Source organism: Solanum stenotomum, chromosome 10 (genome assembly GCF_019186545.1).
Source record: "Solanum stenotomum isolate F172 chromosome 10, ASM1918654v1, whole genome shotgun sequence".
NCBI lineage: Eukaryota > Viridiplantae > Streptophyta > Magnoliopsida > Solanales > Solanaceae > Solanum > Solanum stenotomum.
Window position 1 is genome coordinate 15,758,012 of NC_064291.1, and position 14,812 is coordinate 15,772,823.

A 14,812-nucleotide genomic window follows, 5' to 3' on the forward strand; every position below is an offset into this window, starting at 1 on the left:
TAGACCAAACACTATCCATGTGATAATCAATTTGGACTTGATTAATCTTTACTAAGAGTTTATGGGATATTTTGAGATGCCTCTTAAGAGCATTTAGTACTCTTTATATAGGCACAAACTAGGGTTTAGGGTTGAGTAGCCTCAAAGAATTCTAATAGAGTCCCAATTCAAATTGAACACGTCTTGTAGAGTTGGCAAAATTTCAATGTCTACAACCAGATTTTAAATGATATTACTGTTAAAATTACTTTAGGTTGTTTTCTTCTACAGTAAACCAATTGGAATCTAATCTTAGAATTGTACAATTTGAATTTACCACATTTTAGTGGATGAACTATTGTCTATCTTTATTCTCTCTGTGTTTTATCGTGATATGTTTGGAACAAAATTAAGTTAGTATTTTTATTTAGCTAAGTGTATTGTTAGTCCGTAACTTTTTAGTTTTCTTATTACTATCTCTATTTGGTTTGAGTTGTATATATCATGTAAAAGTTATTCAGTTTTGCAAAAGCTTTGTGTCCAACAAGTCAAACTTAATATGTATTATTAGGATTGTTTTATTTGTTGATTTGGGAATTGGTTAGCAAGTTGTAAAACCATCTAATATCATAATGTAAATATTCATGTTAGCATTTTATTTAAAATTTATGAAAATTATAAGATTATATTTTTAAAAAAGTGGGTTGGGCCACCGCAAACAACAACCCACGTGGTAATGAATTGGGCTGACTATTGTATGATCCATCAAAATGATTAGTGGGCACATTCGCATGGGCTAGCCCATCCCATATTGACATTTCTACGTGAGGCCCTGTCAATTTTAGAGTGATCAGTTGACCAAATAAGGGCATATAATTCATGTTAAATGAAAATTTGATAACCAAATAAGGGAGAGAGCAACCATTTCTTTTAGTTCAATGCACAATACAGTAGAATACTATAATCCACACATCAATGGCATGACATATAATTAATTTCCTCTTTATTCCTTTTGAAATAGGAAATGTCAAAGCCCAAAGATTAATTTCCCCAGTGTTATGGATTTTGCAATATCCTTGTGTCCATTTCAGAGAGAAACTTTCAAGTCCAATCCACAACTTTAATAACACAAATAATATCTCCTTATTTCAAATTTTGACCTGCAACTATCCTTTTTCTTTTTGGCGTCATGCCATCATTTAAATTTTGCCCTCGTTTTACAATATTTTTTCATATTTGATATTGGGCAAGCCTTGCCTTAACAGCCAAATCCTAACGATTATCATAACTTACGCAAAAGGGATATAGTAGAAAGTATGATCTATTCTCAAATTGAGAAAGAATTAGATCAAACAGAGGTATATATGAACAAACTAGGGGACTAAAATTCCATCGTATTGCACACACCCCTAGTCGTTATCAATCTTGGTAATAAATACTCTTTTGTGTTATCTCCTAGCTATTGTTTTTTCAATTGATCGTTTCTAATTGTTCCCTAAATCCCCCCCCCCCCCAATATATCTATTCTATCTATATTACCTTAAAAGCATGAACTTCTAACTTGAATGTTAAATTACTATAATATCCCTCACTTAAGTTGTGACATTTTCGATGAGTTGTGACTTTTCTGATAAGTTGTGACTTTTTTCAAAGGATTGTGATTTTTCGATGAGTTGAGACTTTTCCAAAGAATTGTGACTTTTTCAATAAGTTGTGACTTTTCCAAAGAGTTGTGACTTTTTCAATAAGTTGTGACTTTTCCAAAGAGTTGTGACTATTACAAAGAGTTGTCTTTTTCAATAAGTTATAACTTTTTCAAAGTGTTGCGACTTCTAGGAAAGTTCATGATCTTTCACATAAGACACAAAAAACATTTGTTCATACTACTCTTTGTTAACTATAAATAGAGGGACTTCCTCTCATTTTCCAACCACAATTTTTTCTAGTCTTCTACTCTTCTTCTTCTTGCAATTTAAATTTTTTTGTGTAATTTATTGTCGTTTGAGTGAGTGTAAAGTTTAGCGGAATATGAGGTACCACTATCCGGATGAAGTAAGTCATTCTATCCTAAGAGGGTATATTTCATAATCTCGAGTACTTGAGAAAAATAATATAATTTTGATGATATAATAATTATTTTTTGTTTAATATAAGCATTAGTGTGTAATGTTCCAATATATGAAGTTAACATGATGAAATCTAAATACATTTGTTTTTGTTAACAATTTCTCTTGTGATGTAGATATATGCTTCCAAAAATTATTTTCCAAAATTTAGAGAATTGTCACGATTTGTATTTGATGCTCAAGACAAAAGAATGACTTTATTTATCAATGATACTCCCAGGAGGTTTGCTTCAAAATAGTTATTACTGTATAAATATAGCCTTTTTGTTTTACTTATTTTCTATTTCTGAATATTTCAGTATTTTAGACGAAGAAAATTTGATATGACTTGTAATAACGCCAATTGAAGTTTGTATTAGTTTAATTTTTATTATTTATTTAGTAGCTAATTTTATGAGATAAATATTTTCACTAATGCAAATATATATTTATATTTGGGTAGATATTTGTATTTAAATTAAAGTATTATATATGTCACAAAAGTACTATCAAGTTAACGAGATCTTCTAATTTGAAAATATATTATTTTATAATGTTCCGAGTACTTTTTTGTATAAAGAAAAACTCACAACAAATGTGAAAATATGTGAATATATAAAATGTAGTTGTTCTCTTCACATGTTCATATGACATCTAAACAATTTAACGTAGAATACACATGCAAAACATATCAGGTTAGATGACTAGAAAAATACAAAACAAATATTGTATGTAAGGTAATATTAGTGAGATAAGACTAATTACATGATTGAACCTAATCAAATTGAAATAAATATATACATAACTGCATTTAAATAATAAATTTTTTCATTCATGATCTTTCACATAAGACACAAAAAATATTTGTTCAAACTACCCTTTGTTGACTATAAATAGAGGGACTTCCTTTCATTTTCCAACCACAATTTTTTCTAATCTTCTACTGTTCTTCTTCTTGCATTTTAATTTTTTTTGTGTAATTTATTTCCGTTTGAGTGAGTTCAAAGTTTAGCGGAATATGAGGTACCACTATCCGGATGAAGTAAGTCGTTCTATCCTAAGAGGGTATATTTCATAACCTCGAGTACTTGTGGAAAATAATATAATTTTGATGATATAATAATTATTTTTTGCTTAATATAAACATTAGTGTGTAATGTTCCAATATATGAAGTTAACATGATGTAGTCTAAATGCATTTATTTTTGTTAACAATTTCTCTTGTCATGTAGATATATCATATATGCTTCTGAAAATTATTTTCCAAAATTTAGAGAATTGTCACGATTCATTGTTGATGGTCAACACAAAAGAATGACTTTATTTGTCAATGTTACTTATGTGATTTAGACTCCCAGAAAGTTTGCTTCAAAATAGTTATTACTATATAAACATTGCCTTTTTATTTTACTTATTTTCTATTTCTCAATATTTCAGTATTTTAGACGAAGAAATGTTGATATGACTTGTAAAAATGCCAATTGAAAGTTTGTATTAGTTTAATTTTTATTATTTATTTAGTAGCTAATTTTATGAGATAAATATTTTCATTAATGCAAATATATATATTTATATTTCGGTAGGTAATTGTATTTAGATTAAAGTATTATATATGTCACAAATGTACTATCAAGTTAACGAGATCTTCTAATTTTAAAATATATTATTTTATAATGTTCCGAGTACTTTTTTTTATAAAAAAAAAACTCACAGAAAATGTGAAAATATAAAATGTAGTTGTTCTCTTCACAAGTTCATATGACATCTAAACAATTTAACGTAGAATAAACATGCAAAGCACATTTGGTTAGATGACAAGAAAAATACAAAACAAATATTGTATGTAAGGTAATATTAGTGAGATAAGACTAATTTCATGATTGAACGTAATCAAATTGAAATAAATATATACATAACTGCATTTAACTAATAAAATTTTTCATTCATGATCTTTCACATAAGACACAAAAAATATTTGTTCAAACTGACTATAAATAGAGGGACTTCCTTTCATTTTCCAACCACAATTTTTTCTAATCTTCTACTGTTCTTCTTCTTGCATTTTAATTTTTTTTGTGTAATTTATTTCCGTTTGAGTGAGTTCAAAGTTTAGCGGAATATGAGGTACCACTATCTGGATGAAGTAAGTCGTTCTATCCTAAGAAGGAATATTTCATAACCTTGAGTACTTGAGGAAAATAATAAAATTTTGATGATATAATAATTAGTTTTTGCTTAATATAAATATTAGTGTGTAATGTTCCAATATATGAAGTTAACATGATGTAGTTTAAATGCATTTGTTTTTGTTAACAATTTTATCTTGTGATGTAGATATATGCTTCTAAAAATTATTGTCCAAAATTTAGAGAATTATCACGATTCGTTGTTGATGCTCAAGATAAAAGAATAAGTACTTTAGGCATTTATATGAATGACATCTAAACAATTTAACGTAGAATACACATGTAAAGCACATCTGGTTAGATGAGAAGAAAAATACTAACCAATTATTGTCTATAAGGTAATATTAGTGAGATAAGACTAATTACATGATTGAACCTAATCAAATTGAAATAAATATATACATAACTGCATTGAACTAATAAAATTTTTCATTGACCATCTTCATATGTTTGCATGAATAAGAGATATATATGACGATCCACATTGAACATTAACAAAAGAACCTGCAATATTATTTTTTGCTAAGTTTATTATTCAAATCTTCGCTTAAATAAGCAATACTATTTACCATAACATATATTTTGAAATTGGTAATCACGTGCAACGCACGTGTCAGAAAACTAGTATATATATATATATATATATATATATATATATATATATACACACTAGATTGGCAATGGCCTGTGCCGAGCACGGGCCCAATATATTTGGTTTCAATGTGTGTTTATCCGATAAACACATTACTTAAATAGGTTTATTACATTTAGCAAAATGACAGAGAATTAACATGGGTAAGAAAGTAATATTCTCATATACATGTGAGAAAGACATAAGCTCGAGTTAAGTCCACGAGACGTCTACCCATTAAATCAGTACTATGTATATCAATCAGTTCTAAAACATCATTACAACAACTAAGACTAAATAAATACACCAAAAGAAAAGAAGAACTTTCCAAGAGCACTTGGTAGAGCAGAACTCCCAGAAGTGACTCATTTCGCCAACAAAAGCTATAAATCATAAAATTTTATTTTGATGAGAACCCCAGCTTACCAACTAAGGATGCACCAACATTTGGATGGAAACCAATCAATGTTTCAGGATTGGCAAAAACCTGCAGTTATCATAGCAATATTTTAATTAACCAGAAGTCCATAAGGAAGCTATATAAGGAACCACTTTAAGTATTTTTTGCAAGGATATAGCCAATACATTCACTTTAACTATCACCTATTCCACAGTCCAAATTTAGTAGACCAACACAACGAAAATCACATAATTTATTGTAAAGAAAGAAATCAAGCAGTCACTTATATGTCGATGAATCATAATTTTTTAACTTTTTTCTGGCATCTTACCACTAAAGAAGTTGATAGTAATTCCAAGACAAAAAAAAAAACTAAGGAGCCACGCTGCATAAGCATCGTAATAGATATTTTGCATTATTAGGGAATTTAAATGTCAATTTTCCGAGCCAATAGTATGACTCTCAGATAGTATCACTTATACTAAGTGGGAATAGAAAATGTAAAAGCTTTAATTATATTTGAGAAGTAAATAAATGAAATTGTAATCAAACATAGATATCTATTGAGCTTAGAGCAATGAGCAAAATAAAATGCATTCACAATAAGAGAATGTTTCTTACTTGCAACGATCAAGGCGGGGCCAAGTAACCCGATATAAAATGGAGGCTATGATTTGTTACTTTATTTTCTCTTTCAGAATGTTCAAAAGTGAAGCTTAAAATAAGGTGAGAGTGTCGGAAACTACAAAATTGAATTTAATTTCTATCGGCACTACGACACCACTTTAATCAGCATCATCCAAGAATTAGTGTCACACCACAGAAACAACTCAAAAGAATAGAAAAATTAATGGAAATCCAAAGTAGGACCTAACATATACCTTACAGATGGAGAACTAAGTGAGTACAGTAACCCGTGCACGATTCCTAAGAATCTCATCAAAACAAAGAGCTCTCACGCTCTTAGTTGCGCGGACTCTTCACTTTTGATGCCGCACCCATCTCGGATTCTTCAAAAATACACTACTTTTGGCGAATCCGACACGCACCCGTTGACATTTTTGAAGAGTCCGAGCAACATAGTCACACTAAAGATGACCAGCACCAAAGATAATCTTATAAAATATATGTAATGTAAATCTTATGTCAGCGAGGTAGCCCGAAATAAAGGATGAAGAACTTTTATTACCATGAAAGCACGGGTGGAATCTAGACCAGAGGTAGGTTCATCGAGAAACAGGGTGATTGGGCCGTGAATGATACCAATTCAGATTGAAACTCGTCATTTTTCACCACCAGAGACTCCATGGTGGCACTTCATTGCCGATTACAATTTTGGTGGCACTTTAGAAGTACAGTTGATGTATTAAAGTTTGAACCCTAGCCTTCTTCATCGATTTTGACAAAGTCTCTGGATGTCGAGAATTTTTCAGGTGAGAAAATATTAACTCGATTTCTAATGATTTAAGAAATTAGCAAGCCCCTCAAAACACCATAACTTTAAAGCGTGAGTTTAATGCTAAAAATCTTGAAAACTCGACCTATCAAACATAAATGCTAGACCCGTCTCCATCCATAATATAGATCATATCACACATATCAACTTATTTTCACCATATTTACAGATTACAACACTACTGTGGCATTAGTTGAAGTAGACATGTCCTAAAGAGGAGAAAGAATTAATTTTACCAGTGTCTTTTGTCATTTTCGGTTGTGATAACTGAGAAAGCAAACTCAGGTTTGATCTTGCTCTCCTCCTCAAATTTTAAACTTTTCGAATACTTATTAACCCAAAGATTGTTGTTTAAATTCCCTCAGATTTGCTCTCCAAAAACTCCTCCTCTCCATTGTTAAGAGTATCAATACTCACCATCCCTAAATGGGCAGCAGATTCCAAAGCCGCACAAAATGCCTGCTGCAAGAATATCAATATCAGTACATAAAGTACCAACCTTATGATCCAATTAGCTTGTATTCAAACAAAGGGCTGAACATCCTTGATTTCACATATAATTTATCGACATCATAAGTGAAGTTATCTTATTGGATTTCGGTCATACTCTAGTGGGGTACTTGTGCCTTATCCCATTACTTAACATACAAAATATATTATATTTAGATTATTTTTAGAAAGATATTGCCTTGAAATATGGAGTAGCAATACAAGTTTAATATTTCACATGGATAATTAAATGAAACAGTATTCTAAAAATTCATTTTTATTTATAAGCAAAGACACTTAAAGTGTATTTCAAGTAATTGAAGGTTAAATATGCTTGTCCAAGAGTATGATTTTTCTTCTTCCTTTTTCTAGTTTTAAACACAGATGAATCCATGGTATCGGATAAGGATCCTCAGAAACTTGGTAAATTTTGTCTGAACCTTGTATTATATTAAAAATTCAGTAATCATATAATAAATTGATAGATGAAAACTCATAACTAAACTCGATGTTTGACGCAGGGTCGGTTCTCCTTGGAGTCATACCGCTCAATTCTTTATCACGTAAAAATAAGATTCTACACAACAATTTTAAATATTTGTTAATATATTTGAACTCTTTTTTAATTAAATAGGCCATGAAGGACAAATTATTGATAAAACCAAACTAATTACACAAGAAACTAAAGAGTCCAGGCCCTACAACAGCCCAGACATAAAAACAAAAGAACAACCTAATTAGACAAGATAAGGGCAATTGGATAACAAAAGTGCGCCAACCTTCTTATTGCAACTTCATCTTCTTCGCAGAGACAAAGGAACTCCGATGTGCATCGAACATAGGTTAATGGCCAGCAGAGAACTCCAAATAATGGTCACATTTGGTCTAAGAGAAAGCTAACTTGAGTAGAAGTCACTGGGGACACTTAGAATTCTCACAAGTGCCATGACTCTAGCTCGGTGAAGGCTCCTTCAACGTAGCTTCGTAAAGCCAAAATGACACGGTATTAGTGAGTACCACTACACGCTTTATCCTCTTATTTAATTGGAAGCTTCATTCGATTTGATTCAATTCATCACTTAACAGATTGAGCCTGAACGGAGCTAATATCACTGTTCAGGGATGAAGTATATCATATCTATGAATTAAGTTGCTGCGGAAATTGTTGTATGTTGCTATTCTCCATTGATAAACTTTTGTTTATCAACTCCTATCATGTTCGCCTTGTGAAATATTTTCATTGATTGTTTGCTACTCTAGTTCTATAAAACTTGTTTTGATATTTCCTTATGCGCAAATTTGGAATTTGGAATTTTTCCATTTGCAAGATTATTCTTCCTTCATTTGGTACCTATTCAATGTTAGTTTATTTAACATGATTTGTATATACTCACAAAAGAAAAAACTATGTTAGCAAAGAAATTTGTGACTTTGTTCCCTTCTCTTAATATGTGAGTCACCTCCACCAAATTGAGGACCTTCTCTTTTAGCAAACAAATTTTCTTCACCTCCATCGATATGGTCCAAGGAACTTCCCACACACTGTCAATAATGTTCTTAAGAGCTAATGAATCTGTTTCCAAAGTAATTGGAAGAAAACTACGATCTACACAAAATTCAATCTCCATTCTCATTGCTATTACTTCAACTTCAATTACCAAAACTTCCCATGTTGTTCTTGTATTGGAATACAAAAACTCTCCACTGTCATTCCTCTTGTATTGGAATACAAAAACTCTCCACTGTCATTCCTCACGCAAAAAGAATTGGACATAGGCCCAGGGTTGCCTTTACATGCCCCATCCGAAATACATTTGAACATTCCCCTGTCTGGGCAATCAAAGTTATAATTTTTGTGACTAGGAATGGTGTGTACTCCTCTAGATATTGAACAATGAAAGGCCATCTCTTAGGAACATTATTTAGCCAAGGATACAAATAAATGTTCCTATTAAGATATGATAATAAACAGTGAACCGATATACACCCTCCATGATTTATGACATTCAAACTCTTCCATATGTGCCAAATCACCATGGCAAGTACGATTTTAAAAATAATCTTTACTTTTGAAGCACAATCAGCTTGCCACAACTTAAGAATGTTGTTCGTCAAAGGAATAAAAGGACCTTGAACAACAGTTGTATTGCAACAACAACATGTCACACTTTTCACCACCCTTATCTGCATATCACCTCTTCAATAGAAATTATCCTTTTACACACTCTCCACATTAGAAAATATATCTTAAATGGAAGACTCTTGACCCAAATATTTGAGAAAAGTTACATCCTTTCCTTTTCATCTCTTACTAGGTCCCATGCAGCTGAAATTGTTAATACCATTTCCAGTTAGCTTCCACCATGGTTTATCCCAATATTCATCAACTTGCACCACTCTAACCTTGTCAATAATATGATTAAAACCTCTATAGTGAGTAAATGAGTCAGCAGAGGTACATTCCAGCTATCTCCCAACATTAAGCACTTAACATCCTCCATTCCATCCTGCATAGCATGAGTAACAACTAATACATAACATAAAGCACCTAACTCAGTCCAATTGTCATTCCATGTACTAGCACTGCCCTTTCTTAGTTCCAACCATATTTCCTAATCAAAATAATCTCTTGCTTGTTGTAACACCCCATAACTAGAAAGAAGTTAAAATTGGAAACAGTCATTTTTGGAAACAAAATAAAATTCCGGAAAATTGTTAAGTATGTTAAGTTGAGTTTTTGGTCAACTTCAAACAACCATAACTCATAGCTCATGATGCATTAGGTGTATTTCCAGATATCGTAGAAAATATCTTGGAATAATATTTTCAACGCCGTTGAGTTTATGTGATTCCGAGTTCGTATTAGTGTGATATGACCATTTGAAGTTGGGTTGTTCAAATAAGGAAAGTCTAATCTGGATTTTTGAAGGGCATTATGGTCTTTTTCATACCCCATGACTTAATTTCGTGTTTGGTAATTAATTGGGGTCTAAACTGATAGGATTCATTTTACGCTTTTACGCTATTGAGTTAGGGTTTTAGAAAAGAGAAAAGAAGAAGAGAAAGGAGGAGAAGGAGCAAGAATCGTCAAGTTCTTCAAGAATCGCTTGTGGATTTCATCAAGTGGTGATCCCTACAAGGTATGTGAGTTCACACAGCGTTGGGTTCGTTCACCCATGCACTAAACATATTTAATTCCGCATGAATTCGTCCAAAAAGTTGAAAGTTTGAATGTTCTTGATGTGTGTTCTTGAATTTACTTTCGTTCTTGAATTTGGGATGAGATTGACGAGTTCTTGAGAGTTTAAGGTCAATTTTAGAGTTGTGTTTGATTAGATTATTGTGTGCATATGCTGGGTATCTGAATTTAAAGAGAATTTCAGAAAAAGAATCGAATTTAGGCGAATTGGGGTTAGAACACTCCTAAACATCATGAGATCTTTCCTATCACAAATCGCAACCCTTGAATCCATAATTCAATTCAAGGATCAGTTAAGAGTCAAGTCAAGAGAAGTTAAGAGCCAAGTCAAGAGAAGTTCATAGAGTCTTCCAAAAGTCTTTTACAAATGATTTGACTTTGTTTTAAGACTTGAGTTTTAAGTTGAGTAAAGAGTAAAAGATTTGAAGTTCATTTCTTTAAAAGAGTATACCGGGACTATGTATTCCCAAAGAGTTTAAACTGTTTTCATATTTAAATAAGAAAGGAAACTGAGATTTCCAAAAGAGCCTTTGAGCTAGTTTTCAGCAAAGAGTAAATGCTTTCATAATTAAGCAAGAGAGGAAACTTTGATTTCCAAGATAGCCTTTGAGCTAAGTTTTGAGCAATTATCTTAAACCACAGAAAGAAATATATTTTTAAACATAAGAGCTAGTATTATATTTTGGGAGTAGTATTGAGCACCGATATGGGGGAGAATTCAAACAACTCCAGTGTCCATAAACCATGTAGCCATCATGGGTAGAAAAGGGTCATAATTTTTAGATGATTCCTCAGTGATTTTTAGCATAGACTAGTGGATCCACTTAGTAGTCAGGTTTTATACCCTCAGAAAGGTATATGACGGCCCTGGTAGAGTGAGACAAAATGTTGTATCATCACAATAGCTCTTACGTGATGGTTGTCGGTTAGAGAAACTCCCACAGAAGTATTTTGTATTCTTATATACACAGAGTTAATTGTATTTTTATGTACATCAAGAGTTTATGTTGTATCTTTACATACACAAAAAGTTACTATTGTATTTCTAATTACACAAAGTTGTTATCCATGTTTTAAAAGCTTTTCTTTATATTGCATTTATTTTAATTGCTTTATATTGAAATGAGTTAAGTTGAGTAGAGCCCAGGTATGTTCTTTTAGTTCCTTTCAAGCTTATGTCTTGTTTTAGAATTCCCATCGCATGCTCGTACATTCAATGTACTGTGGCCTGCATCTTATTATGATGCAGATTCAGGTAATCATGATTAGCATCCAACACATCATTGATCCAGTTGAGCACTCAGAGTCTTGTGGTGAGCCTCCTTGCTTTCTAGAGGATCCTTTTTTATTTCTTTCAGTATTAGATAGTTCATTAGGATGTCCTGGGTCTTGTCTCGACATCCATCTCAGTTGTTAGAGGCTTCATAGATAGAATGTCATATGTTAGTTCATTCTTCATTATCTTGTAATTGTCTTATGTTCAAATTTGAGTTGCCACTTTGGCTAAGTTAAATGTTGATTTCTGAAACATTTTGAGTTTAGTTTGTTTTAGTCTAGTGTTGAGACTGTTGAGTTATCTTGTATTTGGATTCTCTTTCTTATGTTTAAGTCTTTCGCTGAGTAAGTAAGTCAGGCCAAGGGTTCCCTTGGGGCCAGCAATGGTCCTCGAGTGCTAGTCCCGCCTAGGGTGTAGGTTCGGGGAGTGACAAACTTGGTATCAGAGCATATAGTTCAAGAGTCCTAGGTAGTCTATCAAGTCGTGTCTGTAGATTCCTAGTTATCGATTTGAAGCGCGTCGCATCTATAATTAAGAGGCTACAACATTTAGGAAATACCTTCACTTTTTTCATACTCATTTCGTGCGTTAGAGTTTTATCTCTAAAATGTTTCTTCCTAACACGTGCTTGCACGTAACTGATTGTGAGTTGGACTATTTTGAGAGTGATTTCATGGGGCATTTGTTTCACCGTGAACTAAGATAAGTAAAGAGATGATTGTCGATATTCGTTGTTAGGTTGTCTCATTAGTTTCGTAAGGAAGGTAAGGTGTCACGACCCAAGCCTAGGGCCTAGACGTGACATGGCGAATGAGGAACCCGAAGGAACCCCAAACAAGCCTCTCAAACTTGTCATCACACTTCATCGGTCGCGGAAGCACATTCAACATTAATTAACGGGAAATAGGGACTAAGGGCAAACCATTTCAAAATGACATCATAGAACAAGAGTCAAGCTCATTTACAAAATTCTTGTCCAACGCACACCTCTACATACATAGATAGGACGGGGGCCATGACATACTACCGGCTCCCCTCATAGTCAAAATACAATTGCAAGCTAAAGTCTCAAAACATAGGAGTAGGAAACATAACATAGCCCTCGAATCATTGAGGACTCACCAACAAACTCGGATAAGCACCGTACTAGCCACGTGAATGGAGAGAAGGATCAAGAGTAGCTCCGGTCCCTACATGGTGACATCATGTAGGCAAAATATGCGTTAGTACTTGGAATGTACTAAGTATGCGGGGTGCAACACAACAATAGACAAGGACACAATCGAAATACAAGAAATAGTTTCATAGGCATTATGAATAACAATATGAGGATGCATGATCAAAGTGAAGTCAAAACATGTTTAAGTAAATCTATACTAATAGTAGATATCATATGTGTATGCATGATCCAACCAATCTATAACCCCAACTTAGGATGGGGGATGCCGTTCACACCCGGACACCCTGGTGGCAAGGTATAAACCCCTCACATGGTTGATGTTGGTCACACCCCAAGCATCCTAGGTGGTGAGATATAAACCTCTCACATGGTTGATGTTGGTCACACCCCAAGCATCCTAGGTGGTGAGATATAAACCTCTCACATGGTTGTCCGGTTCTTTTCCCCCGGACCGGGCATGGTCATGCAACACTTTATATAGGAAATTCCCATTAGGCTCTAATGCAATCTCACGTATGGAATGAACATATACACAAGCTTAGTTTGTCATCAACACATCTCTGGATTGCCATACATCTCATAACTCAAGCTTTAAAGCATCGATTCATCAATTCTCCATAGTTGGACATTTTGTCAAACACCTTGAAGGCATGTAATGGAATCAAAGAGCATGGAAAATAGGGTAGTAATTATGCAGCCAAACCAGTGAACAACCTACAACAACACCTTTTAACACCCACAATACCACATGAAAATCTCCACATCCATTCCAAATTTAGATTCAAGTTCTAGAGTCACAACATGCTCAAAACAATCACTTTTCATGTTTAAAATTCAATGTGCAGGAAATTATTACAAAGAACAAGACTAATTTATGAATCTTAACTTAAACCATGAATTAGTGAGTAGAATAGAGTCTAGGCACTATGGGTGGAAGGACCCATGAGTTCAACACCACATACCTTGAGTTCTTATGAAGGTCTTGAGAGTGTCTTCAATGGAAGCTTGGAACTTGGAGCAAGAGTCTCTTCAATCTTGAGGAAGGTTTTGGATTAGGGTTCTTGAGAGAATCTTGAGAGAAAATGTGTCTAAGTATGGGAGAGGTGTTTTGGGAAATTTTTTAGAGATGGGAATTGAACTAATGGTATATAGGAAATAACATATGCCCTTTGGAAAAAAATGGTCCAACACTTAGAAAAAAAATGAGGCGGGTGAACAGTAAAAACGCTCACTGGAAATTGCATTTCCTGCCGGACAGATTTTACGAAAATGGGAATAAATTCTTCGTCCGAACTCCGAATGAGGTGAAACGAAGTGAGTTAGGTAGATAACTCAAAGGGCTTTCCATGGATATGTTATGGGCCTCCAAATTATTTGTTTTCTAGGAGATATGTCCCTCCAAAGTAGACCCTCGAAAAAGGCTTCACTTGGAAATTTCAGATTTTGATACGGTTGCTCTAAAATTTGGGTTAGACCCATTTCCCAATCAATTTGACCCCCTAAACAAGAATATGAAGTCGGATTTTCGAAAAACGAAACGGATTTTTTTATATAGCTAAACAAGTTTCCGGTAACTTTCGGAGCACATTTTTAAGAACTTTTTGGGTCATTTCATAAGGCATTCGTGCTAATAGGTGACATGGACATAGCAAGGTTGATGATCCATGTGCAACAAGCTGAGGGATAGCGAAGAGTTTAAGAATAAGAGGGCTAAGGCATCAGGGAATGAGTCCGGGCAGCAAAACAGTGATGCGAACCGATCTTCTTTCCAACATAAGCAGAAAGGACCTTCTTCATCATCTACTGGTGCACCTGTACCAAGAAACAAATGTGAGTAAAATAGTCAAAATTTCAGAGCTAGACCTGCACAGTCGCAAGGTAGTATGGCACAAGGGGGTACTAAGATTTCAG